The 13030-nt window shown below is 42.3% G+C and overlaps 1 pseudogene; it reads right to left on the minus strand.

Moving 5' to 3' along the window:
* Nucleotides 1–1987: 1987 nt before the first annotated feature.
* LOC136785439 (protein dimmed-like) lies at nt 1988–11395 on the minus strand (annotated as a pseudogene).
* Between the last annotated feature and the right edge of the window lie 1635 nt (nt 11396–13030).

Genomic DNA, 13030 nt, shown 5'->3' on the forward strand with positions numbered 1-13030 from the left:
AATTGATGAAATTGCATTGTGTGTTTTTATATAAAATTATGCAATATTGTCTCGCAAATAATGATTTAAGAAGGCGCCATGCGGTTAATCCAAGAGGTAATTCTTAAATTATGCTGCCACCGTTAAAGGGGAAGACGCTGAATAATATATTAAAATATATATTGCACGTGGTCGTAAACTTTCGTAGGTTCGATTGGCAGTCATTATGGAAAAAGGAAGAGAAAGAGAGACGAGAGAAAAAAAAGAAGAAAATCCTCCTACGCTAGTAAAATTCTCTACCCTCGATTTTTCTTTATAAATAATAAAAGAGTTGAGCGACTTTTTGCAATATTTGCGTGTTACGCCTTGTTGCAGGGTCAGAACGCTCGACCCGGAAATGACAAGAATTGTACTAACGTGGCATTAAAGCTACGGCAAAATAAAATATTCAATAATAATATTAAGAGTGATAACAACATTATAGTGCACGGTTTAATCTAGCTTTCGTGTGACATAGGAATATGCAGTTCTCTTTTGGAATGTGCAAAACGTACATCTAATATGGCATTCGAACCATCGACCTTCCTCTCTACTACTCGTTGATTTATAATCTTGTATATAAATAATATACTCGCGCGTATACATTATAATATATATATATATATCACTTGAATCGTCACGAGAAATCGGTCTTTTGACGTCAATTGATAAATTTTTCTTATCGAAGGAAGAAACATATATTTTTATATAGCTATATATAAATATATAAAACATTTCAATGTGACCTTTTTGACAAAATTATCCACAAATTTGAAAACAAAAAATTAATATCTGCAACACAGAGTTTTGTAGGTAAGAGTAAATTTCTTTCAAAGACAATTCAAGTGGTACATCTTGTACAACGCATGAACGCACTCATTTCACTCAACCAAACACACACACACACACACACACGCGCGCGCGCGCGCGTGCTCGCGCACACACATACACAGAAAGACGAATGATATCTTAAAAATCAAATTTCTTCATGCTCCTCGCGGCAACAATAAATAGTACGATATGATACAGTGACGTTTGATGCTTAAATATTGTCTGGACGAATTGGCAAAAATGCATATATATAATACATTATATAATAATATAGATAATAGGGTATATGTGTACGTAGTATTATAAATGTAATATATATATATATATATATATATATATATATATTATCTATGGATAAATCTGCCTGGAGAGAACATTGAGATAAAATTCGTGCAGTGCTTAATATAGTATCGATCCAATAAATTAAATTCGTCTACAATAATTGTCGTCAGCTCGATTAAAGCGTTACGTCGAGCAATCACCTAGAAATTCATTTTTCATGCTTTCCCCAACAATTTGCTGAATCATAAAAGTTTTGCTTTTTCGCGTTTCGAAAGAGTCGAATGATTTGTAAATGAAGTTTTTTAATCGAAACGATGGAACTTGGCACTGGATAATTTACATTTTTCTATTAAAGCACACAGTTTGAGAAGAAGAGGAAGGAAGGAAGGAGTGTGGGAGTGGGAGAGAGAGAGAGAGAGAGGAGGATGAGAGGAGAGAGAGAGAGAGAGGAGAGAGAGAGAGAGAGAGAGAGAGAATTAGAAAGGAAATATTGCACCGCGCGTATGTAAAAATTCACAAATATCTTTAAAAACGCAAAAGAGAACTTACACCTTTTCAGACTTATGATATAAAATAAACGACGACGCGAAAAATATATTATTATTCCTCGCTTATTTTATATTGTTAAAAATCTGTATGTAAATTTTTATAATTATATACAAATATATATATATATATATGCTCACTTATAACTTATTGTAGATAATTATTTTACGAGCATTTTCTCTTTCATTTCGTCATATATGGTCACTTGTAAATTTCACTCGTTTAGAAAAAAATAAATGTTAAAATGTATATTGTATAGATATCTTTCGCTGTGAAATGATATTGTATCAATATAGAAATTCGGCCCCGTTAATTTTTTATACAAGTGATTTTATGAGAGCGATCGAACAGGTGCGATGATAAAAAATTAAGGGGAGAGAGTATGATAGATACATAAATAGCTATACTATCTCGACTCGTTCTTCCATGTATTATTAAGGTTCTTCAAAGTTTTCTTGACTGTTGTTTCGTGGTTTCGTTTATTTTTTTTCCCTCGATTTTGCCAGTTACCAGTTATTCAAGTTTTAGCCTTTAGGGGTATACATATAGCTTATAAGATGAGAAAGGCGATAAAAATAGTGCGAGGTAGAAAGCTATTAGGATCATTACAGTCGTAAGGAATGAAGAGTTCGCTCAGGAGGTTCTAGTCGAATCTAGAATGAAAAATAATTATAAAAAAAAAAAAAAAAAAAAATATGCAACTATTGCATGGTACATAAATATACAATATAATACTTTGAAACTGGATGTGACAACTTTCACTATACATTTTCAACGGAATATTCTTCGACGATCCTTCAACTTCCGGTATGAATGGGGAGTCCCTTGAATTCTGGTAACTTTCGTCGAACAGTGCAAACCACTGGATTTACTCTCTACCGCCTGTTCAGTGGTACGATATCTCGATTCTACTCTCGGATCTAAATATACGGATGACTCCTTTTTCGAACGTTACTGCGATGCACTGCAAATTGGAAAGAAGCTTCCGGTGTCTCGCATTCGTGGAAGGAAAGAATTGAGCAAATGTGTCGTGTGAGAAATGAAATGCGCGAAGAGGCTAACCGTCCTTGGACTCACTTAAAAAATCTAACTAATTAAGCGCTTTGCAGGCTCGCACCGTGTACAAAATATATAATATACGCCTGAAAGTGTTTTCATCGTTTCTTTTCAACGGTAAGGCCTTGTAAAAGTACCAGAGCCATTCTGGAAAAGCTCGAAAACGAAGGAGTCGATTCCATTGTTTCTCCGAAGAGGGTATAGAGGGACCATTTATTATCAATTTCTTTATTATATATGTATATATATAAGCATCGGAATCGATTTCAACATTTCGCTCCCTCTTCAAGGTCTCGGTCCTTCTCGCCTACACCAACAATGATTATCGTGACTCCTTTGATATTCGTATTTATATATATATATAACAATCCGGCAAAGTCTCCTCCAGGATTCTTACACCTGCTGGTCCCTCGTGGAAGAAGGACTCGCGTCATCGGGCCAGGCTCTAAATACGAAATGCTATCACAGTTTTTCACATTCTTGCACCGCACTTATCGTTCATCGACGTCGATGCGAACGTCATCAACATATACATATATATATATATGTGTGTGTGTACATATTATTGTCAATCATCCTTTCGATTCTCGAGCACCTTCTCGTCAGGTGGCACCATCGATCCTTCGACATTCGACGATTTCTTCCAAATGTCCCCTTTCTCTCCCCCCCCCCCCCCTATCTTTCCCCTCGGCGATTCCCAGCCTGAGCTCTCGCATTCTCCCCTCATAATAACGAAGCAACAACGTAAGTACTCGTGCACGAAGGATTTCACAATTCTCATGAAACGTTTGCTCGAGCCATTGCCAAAAGGAAGGATCGATCCCCGTATAACGATCATCGGCAACGTGCTCGAGGGACTGACTGTCAAACGTTCTCCATGGATGTTATAGTCCTAACAATTTGTATCGAGTCTTCGGGCTGCGTTTGGTAAGAGCGTGAAACTAACTTTGGACGGAAGGACTCGTTCTTTGTATTCCGCTGGCTTTTTCCCTTTATTCACCCCACTCCCCTCTTTCTCTTCTCAATAACTCGGCAAGGACGTCGAGGGAAGAGCGAATATCCTGCTGATCCTGTCCGAAGATCTCTTCCACGGATCTTACACTCGTGCGTCGCTGAGAGCCTCTCGTTTATCGAAGGTCCTTGAGAATTCACGTGGCTATATCTATCTGCTGAAAGTTCCACGTGGCCTTCGCTAATCATTGGCAAATTTCGCGAGTATCGCGCCAAGCTAGGGTAATCTGCGCTCCAGATCTTCGTGAAGCAGACTGTTGTTGTTCGCTTCGTGAATAGATGCGGGTGAGGCTTCTTCCGGTTGCTCGCCACCGCTTAACTCTAATTGGCCCGTGCTATCACCGCTACTGGACCCGCACTCTCCATCGACGAATCTGAAAATTGCATTTTTCGTTATCACGAGTGGTGGTGTACAGGGTGCGACTGTTGAAATGGTTTAGAGCGGAGATTCGAGGGTATTTGTACCGTGGTTGCTCGACAGGGACGTCGACATTTACGGAAATACGCGTTTCGTTGTGTAAACAGCCTCCGGGGCGTTTTGACAGTTGGACCCTGTATGTACAGGGTCCGACTGTCGATTCGTCACGAACTATATTTTTGGCGGTACGAGAGACACTCGAACTTTGTTTATCGAGCGTGTATTCCTTGTTTCTTCAGGAACCTCTTCATGGTCGATTTATCGAAATTTGCGAGGGATGTTAACGTTATTATCTACGAGGGAGTGCAAGCGCAGGATCGATCGACGCGTCGCATGAAAATGCACGGGTTACTGCGGATTCCCCGTGGTAATTCCGGTCTAAAGATATTATTGGTGGCCGAGCTGCATCGGAGTGCAAAAAACCAACCGATAAATTCCAAAGTAGAGCGCATATAATAATCACGAGGAAGCGCTGACACTGCGCGCGAGCTAAATAAGTTTAAAGAGCAAAATGAAACCTTATCTCGAAACTTGCTAATGAGCAGATAGCGAGATGACGAAAAGGAAGAGACCACGGACGGTTTGCTCGCTTATTTCGTTCTGGCTAACAACCAATAAGGGCTTTCCAACGCTCTTAATCTTGCCAAAGTCGAGCGCGCCATTTCGAATTTTCAGTAATTGGCATAATTCACTGAGTTAACCTCCCTACTCATTGATATTCCGGCATTTAACGAGGAATCGAAAGTTGGAACGTAAAAATTGCTCAACTTGCAAAGTCGCTTGCGTGCAACATTTACGTATAAATTAAGACAAAGCGGGATGAATGAGAAACACTTTGGTAGAATTCCAGCGAGTCTTTCCAAAAATTATCTACCCCGCGAATCCTAATAGGACCGAGGTGCGTACCAAACTATACCATTGAACTCTTGGCTCGTCGATAAAATTCCACAAGAATTTTACGAATTTTATCCGAGCACTATGTTGAACCTGTAGCAACAAAGTTACTATACATATATACATATATACTGCTCTCCCTAAGGCGTTTTTAATTTGCTTTGATATCTTCGCGTGACTCATCCGCTGCCATCAATATTCAATGCTAACGCCTCGCGATGGACATTCTCCATTACGCGATAAAAACAATTCTTATTCCTCCGACGCGAGTCGAGCCTCGAGTAATTCTTCTTCTCGCCGAATTCTGCGAATGCTGCTCCTCGCGAGGACTGCTCGAGCGTCGGGGCTTCTTTATAAATGATCAAGTTAGGGGGGGGGGGGGGTGATCGAGGGAAGTGTTTTACGAAGCTCTTATTATCAGTTTGCGACGGGTCGCGCGAGGGGGTCGGTGTGGATCGAGCGTGAAGGTGGAAAAGTCTAAGTTACTCACGTGTATGGCTGTTCCTCCCCGCGCATCTCGCATATGACGTTCGTCAATGCCATTATGTAATTCTTGGCAGCGTCAGCGTTTCGATTTTGCTGAGTTTCCTCTCCATTTTAACGTGTGGTATTACCTCCCGCAGTTGCTGCAATTTCCAAGAAAAATATCGATCATTGGTAATTGAAAAATTGAAATCCACATTAGGTTTCTGTGTGTGTGTAACCATTCTTCTATAACCCTCATCTTTCTTCCATTTTGACAGGAGGGGGGATGGTGGTACCGGAAGTTCGCGGTGAAAAGAGTGGCAGGAATTTCCAAGAAAAATATTGGGTCTTTATTGAAAAGTTAAAGTTCGAACGCAAGTTGTTATTCTTGGCTGTTTCTTGTATGGAGAAAGGTGAATGGGGGGAGGGGGGGGGGGGGGATGATAGTGCGGGAAAATGTGGCGATCGGTGAAAAGGAAAGTGAGAGCACGGAATAAGAGGCGGTTGATTGCGGTGGCTTGTTCGCTGGGATTTTTATTACGCAAATTAAGTTTTGTTCGATATAATAACACGTCTCATAGATGCTAGTATATGTGAAATATATAATTATCGTCTTACGAAACGCTGGACGACGTAATTTCGCCACTTGCGCGAAATATATAATGGCCTGTGTAAGCATTCCGACAAGGGCTACGACCTACTTTCGATATTTAATAGACTCTTTTCCCTCGCCAATATAACTTAAAAAAAAAAAAAGAAACGAGAAGAAAATACAATTGCGTTCGAGCCTCTCGCGAGGCTGAAAAAAAATATTCACCAGAGTCATCGAATTTTTCCAATCAATTTTCCTAAAATCGTGCAATTTCAACGAAGAATTGGAGAACGTTCAAAAATGATCTATATACTACGAATCTCTCGTGATACTCGAGAAAAATAATTTACCCTTGCCACTAATTTTCTTTACTCTCGATCACTCTCTTGAAAATATAAAAAAAAAATCGCAGAATTTGATCGAAGGACTGGACAACGTTTGTTCGGCGCCAATGCAGGCTGCAATGATCATTAAAAAGATTACGCTTCGAATGACCCGTCATTACTCGCCCATCTATTCTTGCTCTCGAACGATTACTTTCACTAATAAGTATCCTATTAGCAAAACCCTTTGGCAAATTATACAGGGGAAGCTCGCTGGCACTTAAGTACACAGTCGCAATAATCCTGCAAAGAGAGTCACGTAATTTTTCCGAATGGTTCAATCGCGTTCTCCAATATTCGCCATTAAATTAATTCAACCAATCAACCCACCGCTTAATTATTACCAAATTAACAACCACTATATACGCAAAACGCCAAACAAGCGAGTAGAATTTCTTATCGTTAAATCGATATCTCAAAATACCTTAAGAGGGTCGTTGATCGAATCTTTCGAAAATTCCTTATCGTACACCTACACATATATATATCTCTAGTTTTTCTCACGATAAATCCAGATTCGAGATCGATGGTTAACGTTGAAAACGAGTACCTCGAGAGTATAGATAATGGACGCATCACTGTATTTTTTATGCCACTGAAAATTTCCTTGCTTTTTTCTCGGGGATGTGACTAAAGGGGAGGGTGTGAGGGGGGGGGGGGGTGAGAATGAAAATAGAAATAAAAACCTACCTCAAAAGCATCATTGAGCGAGTGCATCCTCATTCTCTCCCTCTCGTTGCTCTCGAGCCTCCTGAGATTCCTTTCCCTCGCAGAAATTCCGCTTTTCCGCCTCCTCGTCGTGGGGGGTCCACCACGATTTCTTCTCTTCGCCTGTTTCGGGCTCCTCTCGCTCCCACTGCTGTCACTCTCCTCGCCCACCTTCGCAGGACAAAGCTTTCCTTAATTAATCGCCTCAATTATCTCCCACCTCCTGCACCATCATATATATATATATATACACACAACAACCCGCAGCCTCGTAAAGCGCAGTGTTTAATAAACTCCAATCGCTATTGACCAACGCGATAAATTACAATAATTGCAACATTCCAATTAAGCCATTACAATAAACACGATATAACGCTAAAATTACCATATTACAATTGTAAATCATACACCGTCCCGACTAACCGTGGCGTTATTGACGAGAGGAGCCGAGGGAAAAAATTATGAAAAAAAAAACAAAAAACAGAGACTATGAGATCTAAGAATAAAGGGGTCGGGGGGGGGGAGACAAGTTTACGAAACATCATTATTTAGCCAGCTACCGGCACGAACATCGAGAATCGAGAAAAGGGCCAAAGAGATAAGATTACGAAACGCTATCTAATTTATTTTGCCGTAATGCTCTGTTCGTGCACCGATAAGGCAAGTTTATTTATCAAGTTCTGATCGAGTCTTCGCCTTGACTAGAAATCGATCAATTACGTACGACTGGAATCGTTCTCCGTCCAATAGGCTTCCCTACGTCTTTTCTCTCACCGAGAGAAATTACCAAAAGTTTCGCTCGAGAGGTCCTCGAGCTACGAGGCCTCTCCAATCGTGATCCTCGTGAGAGTTTAATTCTCCCCCAGAAGCAAGTAAACTGGATGGACGAATTACCTCGGCACTGACATGGTGCCGGTTCCGTTTTCCTGTTAGGGAATCGACGGAGGCGTCGTCCAAGTCGATATACATCTCCTGATCGGCGCAGTCCTGATCACTACCCGATGATCTCTCCAGACTTCTCATTCTTCTTCCGCCACGCACCTGATACACACACATACGCAAAAAACATTAGCATAATTAACAAGGAAATTTTTCAATTATTTCGTCGCGTCGACTCGTTATTTAGTTTACCATCCAACGCAATAATATATTATCTTATATACACCTGTAGCTTATGTCTCTCTCTCTCCTTTTTTTGTTTGTTTTTTTTTCGCCACAATCGATAGCGAAGAGTCATAAATAATTAATAAGCGGCCTATAATAATAATGATTAATCTCGAGTGGTGGTAACACTTTGTAGCAATATTTGATAGCGTGTGACCATTCGTTTGTGTTTATATATATATATATATATATATATATAGTGTATATGCAAAGCTATTTGCAACGTGTAATGAATTTTAGTAAGAGTACCTCGCACATTTTTTATTTATGAAGGATCGTCGAAGAAGAGGTTCGTGAGGGAGAGGAAGGAAGAATTATCGAGGTGGAGAAAGAAGAGAGAACGAGTAGTTGGGAATAGCTCCGTGTTTCATGGGAATTAACGTGCGATGCGCGTGCGTTCTTCTTATGGCCACCTAACCTACAATGGAGTTGTGCTCTCTCTTTCTCTCTATTCTTGTCCGTTCAATAGCGAGTGTATTCGTGTGCCTCTATATACGCGTATAGCTGTATCCTTCGCTGTGTACTCCTCCCTCCTCCTCCCCCCCCCCCCCCCCTCCCTCAACTACTGGTAGTCATTCACTCGTCTATTGGCCGAGCCACGCTCCGTAGATTATTTCCTCCAAGCGGGTAATCCCACGACTGAAACCCAAATTCCAACATCAACAACGCGATACTTCTTGAGTCGACTCTGATCTTTATCCTGGAGCTTCGTTTAGAAATTCCATAGTACGAGAAAAACTAGAAAAAGAAAATATTCCATGCAAATAAACGTTGCTTCGAGTAGTCGCGAAAATTTTCTTATTCGTTTTTAAGTAAACGTTTAATTGTCTTGGATTAAAATTGATCTTGTTGGATTGCACTGGATAATGTTGGAACGATATTTTTAATTCAGGCGAATTTTCAAAGCAAGATTTCTTCGAATCTAATAATTTCTCGTATCCGTATGTATATATATATACCAGAGTCTCTCTCCACGAGTCTTCCGCAATCTCACGAATAATATTTACCAGGAGGATAACTCCGACGCTGAGTTCACTGATTAAAACGATCGGACAATTACTTCTGCTTGCGGTATACATTTTAAAATTCATCCGGGAATAGACGACCAATCATCGTTCGTCTCTTTCACCGGTGAAACGCGTTTTTTCCAGATTTTGACGAAGAATTTGTGCTCGGTCCCTGTGACGTCGCTGGTAAATTGTTTCGAATACCGTTTTTTAACGGCGAAACTCGCATCAATTTAACGGACAGTGTTCTTCTTATCCGCGTAGCAGCCGGTTTCACTGGAGAAACTCCAACGGATACACTCGGTTGAATTACAAAAATACGACGTCGATTCGGGACTAATTAGTTGGATATAAATTACCGATGCGAGAGTGTTATCAGCACGAAACGCGGGATGTGCGTCACCAACACACACCTGTCGTTCGTAATTAATGAAAAATCAACTAGCCAAACTGTGCAAACCGAATTTCGACCTTTCCTATACATAAACGAGGCAGAGTTTCTTCTCCCGAGGAATTGTATACCGAGTGGGGTATATAAACCCTAGGATCTTTGACGAAAAGGTGTCAAGCACTGGAAATCGTATAACGATTGCGAAATGAACGGAATTGCAAGGTCGAGATGCAAATTCTCTTTAGGAATAATCGGTGGTCGGAGGCGTTTCCTGTGTTCGCTTTAGTTATTCAAGCAGATAGCAAAGTTTCTAGATGGTCTCGACGAGCGTTTTCGGTGATACACTGCTTTGGAAAGGAAAGAAACTCGGGCTTCTCGAAACTCTCTCTTATCACTGATATATAAACTCGACACTTTTAATTGCAATTTAATTTACAATCCTACAATAGAAACTTGCCAAATTGGCCGGTCGTCACAGGCTATCCTGAATTTCTCTCGGTATACAGTGTAAATTAATCAATTTTATCAAAATCCAATCATAGTCAGGCGCTGAATAGGCAATTACAATCGTTACGTCCGTAGATAAGAAATGAGTGAAGAAAGAGGGATATATCGCTGATACGTTTCCTCGGGCACTAATACAAGCAACGGATAAGACTGTACATGCGTTACGGAAAATATAACACTGAAAAATCCATCAGAGTTTTTCAGTATTTTGCAGCCCCGTGGCTTTTTTCCGAACTTGGTTCAAACTTCGAAATAACAGTGACCTTGAAACCTAAGGGTGGATGCAGAGTAGATCATTCTCGTACAGTTCACTCGACTAAAAGATGTCTAAAAGTTGTCTATAAGTCATTTGGTGCTCTATAGGTTTCGATGCGTATTTAGAAATCTCCTATCTTTTTATCTCCCACGTACGAAACACTTCTACGCTGCGGGAAATTGACTCCTTTACCATTCGGCTAACTTCACACTGTGCTTTAACATGAAAATTGATATACCGACACTATAGCTGAATCACACGAAACAATTTCCCACTGTTTAGGGATCAGAGTATCGAAGTACGAATAATAGCTTTGGTACACTCGCGCGAATGCTCCAGCGTCCATCTACTCTAAGAAGAGTGACCAAAACAGTTTTTGGTTCCTCGAGAGTCTCCACTGGTCGTTACGAGGAGAGTAGCTAGAATTTTTTCTCACGACTGAAACACAATTACGAGTCCTCCGAGTCTTCTCGAAAGCCGAGAGAAGCTCGATTACAGTGGTTGCAAGAAAAAAAAACTGCTTTTTTTACAGCCAAAAACCATGACAAATCCTTCGAATCCTCTTGAAACTCGAGAGAAGCTCGATTATAGACGTTGGAACAGTAATGACGAAAAATTGCGTTTTTACATCCAAAAAAAACAATCACCTTTCGTTATAAACACTCTATACTCGAGACCGTTTCAACGCAAATGACAGTAAACAATGGAGCAATTTCTGAAAACTCGTCGCAACGTTCCCGACGAATACTTTTCACGGAATCGAGGAGAAGAGGATGTTGATGTTTACCTTGCAGAGATTGGCCGTTGCTCGAACGGCGACTAGAGGCGAATAAAATCCATGACGCGCGCGGCAGGGGGGAGTGAGATGTCGCACTATGGAGGATGATCCAAGGAAAAGCTTTTCTCTCTTCTACGTCCGTTTTCCCTCCGGCCGGTGTTTTTCGCGCAGTTTTCATGGGTTTGTCACGGGCATCCTGTCGGCCTCTCGGTTTCCACGTCGCTGTCGTGTACGATGGAGTACAAGCCCTGCACAGAATTCGCCGAAAATGAAGCCCCGATCAATCTCGTCCCACTTTTTACCGCAGGGAAAATTATGCATTTCCCATTTGCAGTTTTCGCGCGGTGTCTCGAGCCGCCGCAGTGTTACGAGGTCATATCCGCGTACGAGGAATGGCTGCTAGTGGCTCGTGTGTGTACATGCAAACGCGTATACGTATATATACAGTGTACTACAAAACGGAGAAGGCGCGCTGCTGGTAAGCGACTCGAGGCAAGCGAGCAAAGACAGGCACAGGTTCGTCTCGCCTCGCCTCGTTCGGTCCCGGTCCCAGCATTCTCCAGCTCGCCTACTCCACTCGCGAAGCCTCTGCACTCTTGGACATTCCAACGAGCGTTCTTCCCGTGCCTCCGCGAGATTCAGTGTCAACGGAGCGAGGCTCCTCTATCCCGATCCGTGCAGCAACCAGTACATCGTCCATCGACGCGTTTCCGAAGGCGAACTTGACAGTGATACTCCCCCCCCCCCCCCCTCCCCTCTTGCAAAGCCACAGAAATCTTTTCTCGGAAAAACCAACGGCAGTGTTTACAAGTCGGATACACACGAGCGCGAGCTGGGAAAGGCCCTTATCAGCCGATACAATTATACGCGGATTTCACGCGAAGCTATCGAATCTTGCCGCGTGGCCAATCAGCCACGTTAACGCTCGCGCCGCCAACAATCTCCGCGAGGAGAGGCTCTTGCTCAATAGGAATTGCTGCGCGAGCAGGAAATAACTCTCGAAATAACTAATAAAGCGGCGATTTTTCACTTTGTCAGGCACAGCAGTCGCGTTTACTCGACGAATTCCTCGCGTTTCGCCAGCAATTTTCCCCCCTTTGTTACTCTATATATATGTATTTGTATGTGTGCGTGCATGGGCGATCCTCTCCAGCTCTTCGTTGCTTTCGTACCGCGATAAGGAGATCGATCGAGGCTCGAAGCTTCGTCGTGAGAGAATCCGGGCTATCCAGAGAGCACTTGATTAATTTCGCTATGGAAATTTCACTTGCCGGCAGGTTGGCCAATTCACTGCACTCTCGTGTGTATATCGTTTGACGTTTCTCTCGTCAAGTCTCGGCTCACCGAGCGCCCGATCCGGACTGACTATAACTGTAAACGATCACTTGTCGCTCCGCTCGCTGTCGCTGGCCGATCCACCCCCCACCCCGCGCATTCCCGACGTCCCCCACCACCCGTTGCACGAGCGACACCGAGGGTGGGGACACGCATACACGATCCCCTACAACCTGATCCGTTCCGAACCGAACCTTTGCGTTGCGGCTGGGCATTCCCCTCCCCCCTCTCGCTCTTTCACGAACACGATGCTCGGGTACCGGTACCGATCGAGCGAGACTCGCGCTGCACCTGCCACTCTGCTCCGTCGCGACTCTGACAAAACTCCAAAATTGTCCCAATTTTCACTGGAAATTCATGGAAGCGCGTACAAGTTGGATTTTCTTCC

The sequence above is a fragment of the Prorops nasuta genome, unplaced genomic scaffold, assembly GCF_024137725.1.
Source record: "Prorops nasuta isolate Cenicafe-Biocafe unplaced genomic scaffold, Cenicafe_Pnas_1.2 PNAS00355, whole genome shotgun sequence".
Classification (NCBI taxonomy): Eukaryota; Metazoa; Arthropoda; class Insecta; order Hymenoptera; family Bethylidae; genus Prorops; species Prorops nasuta.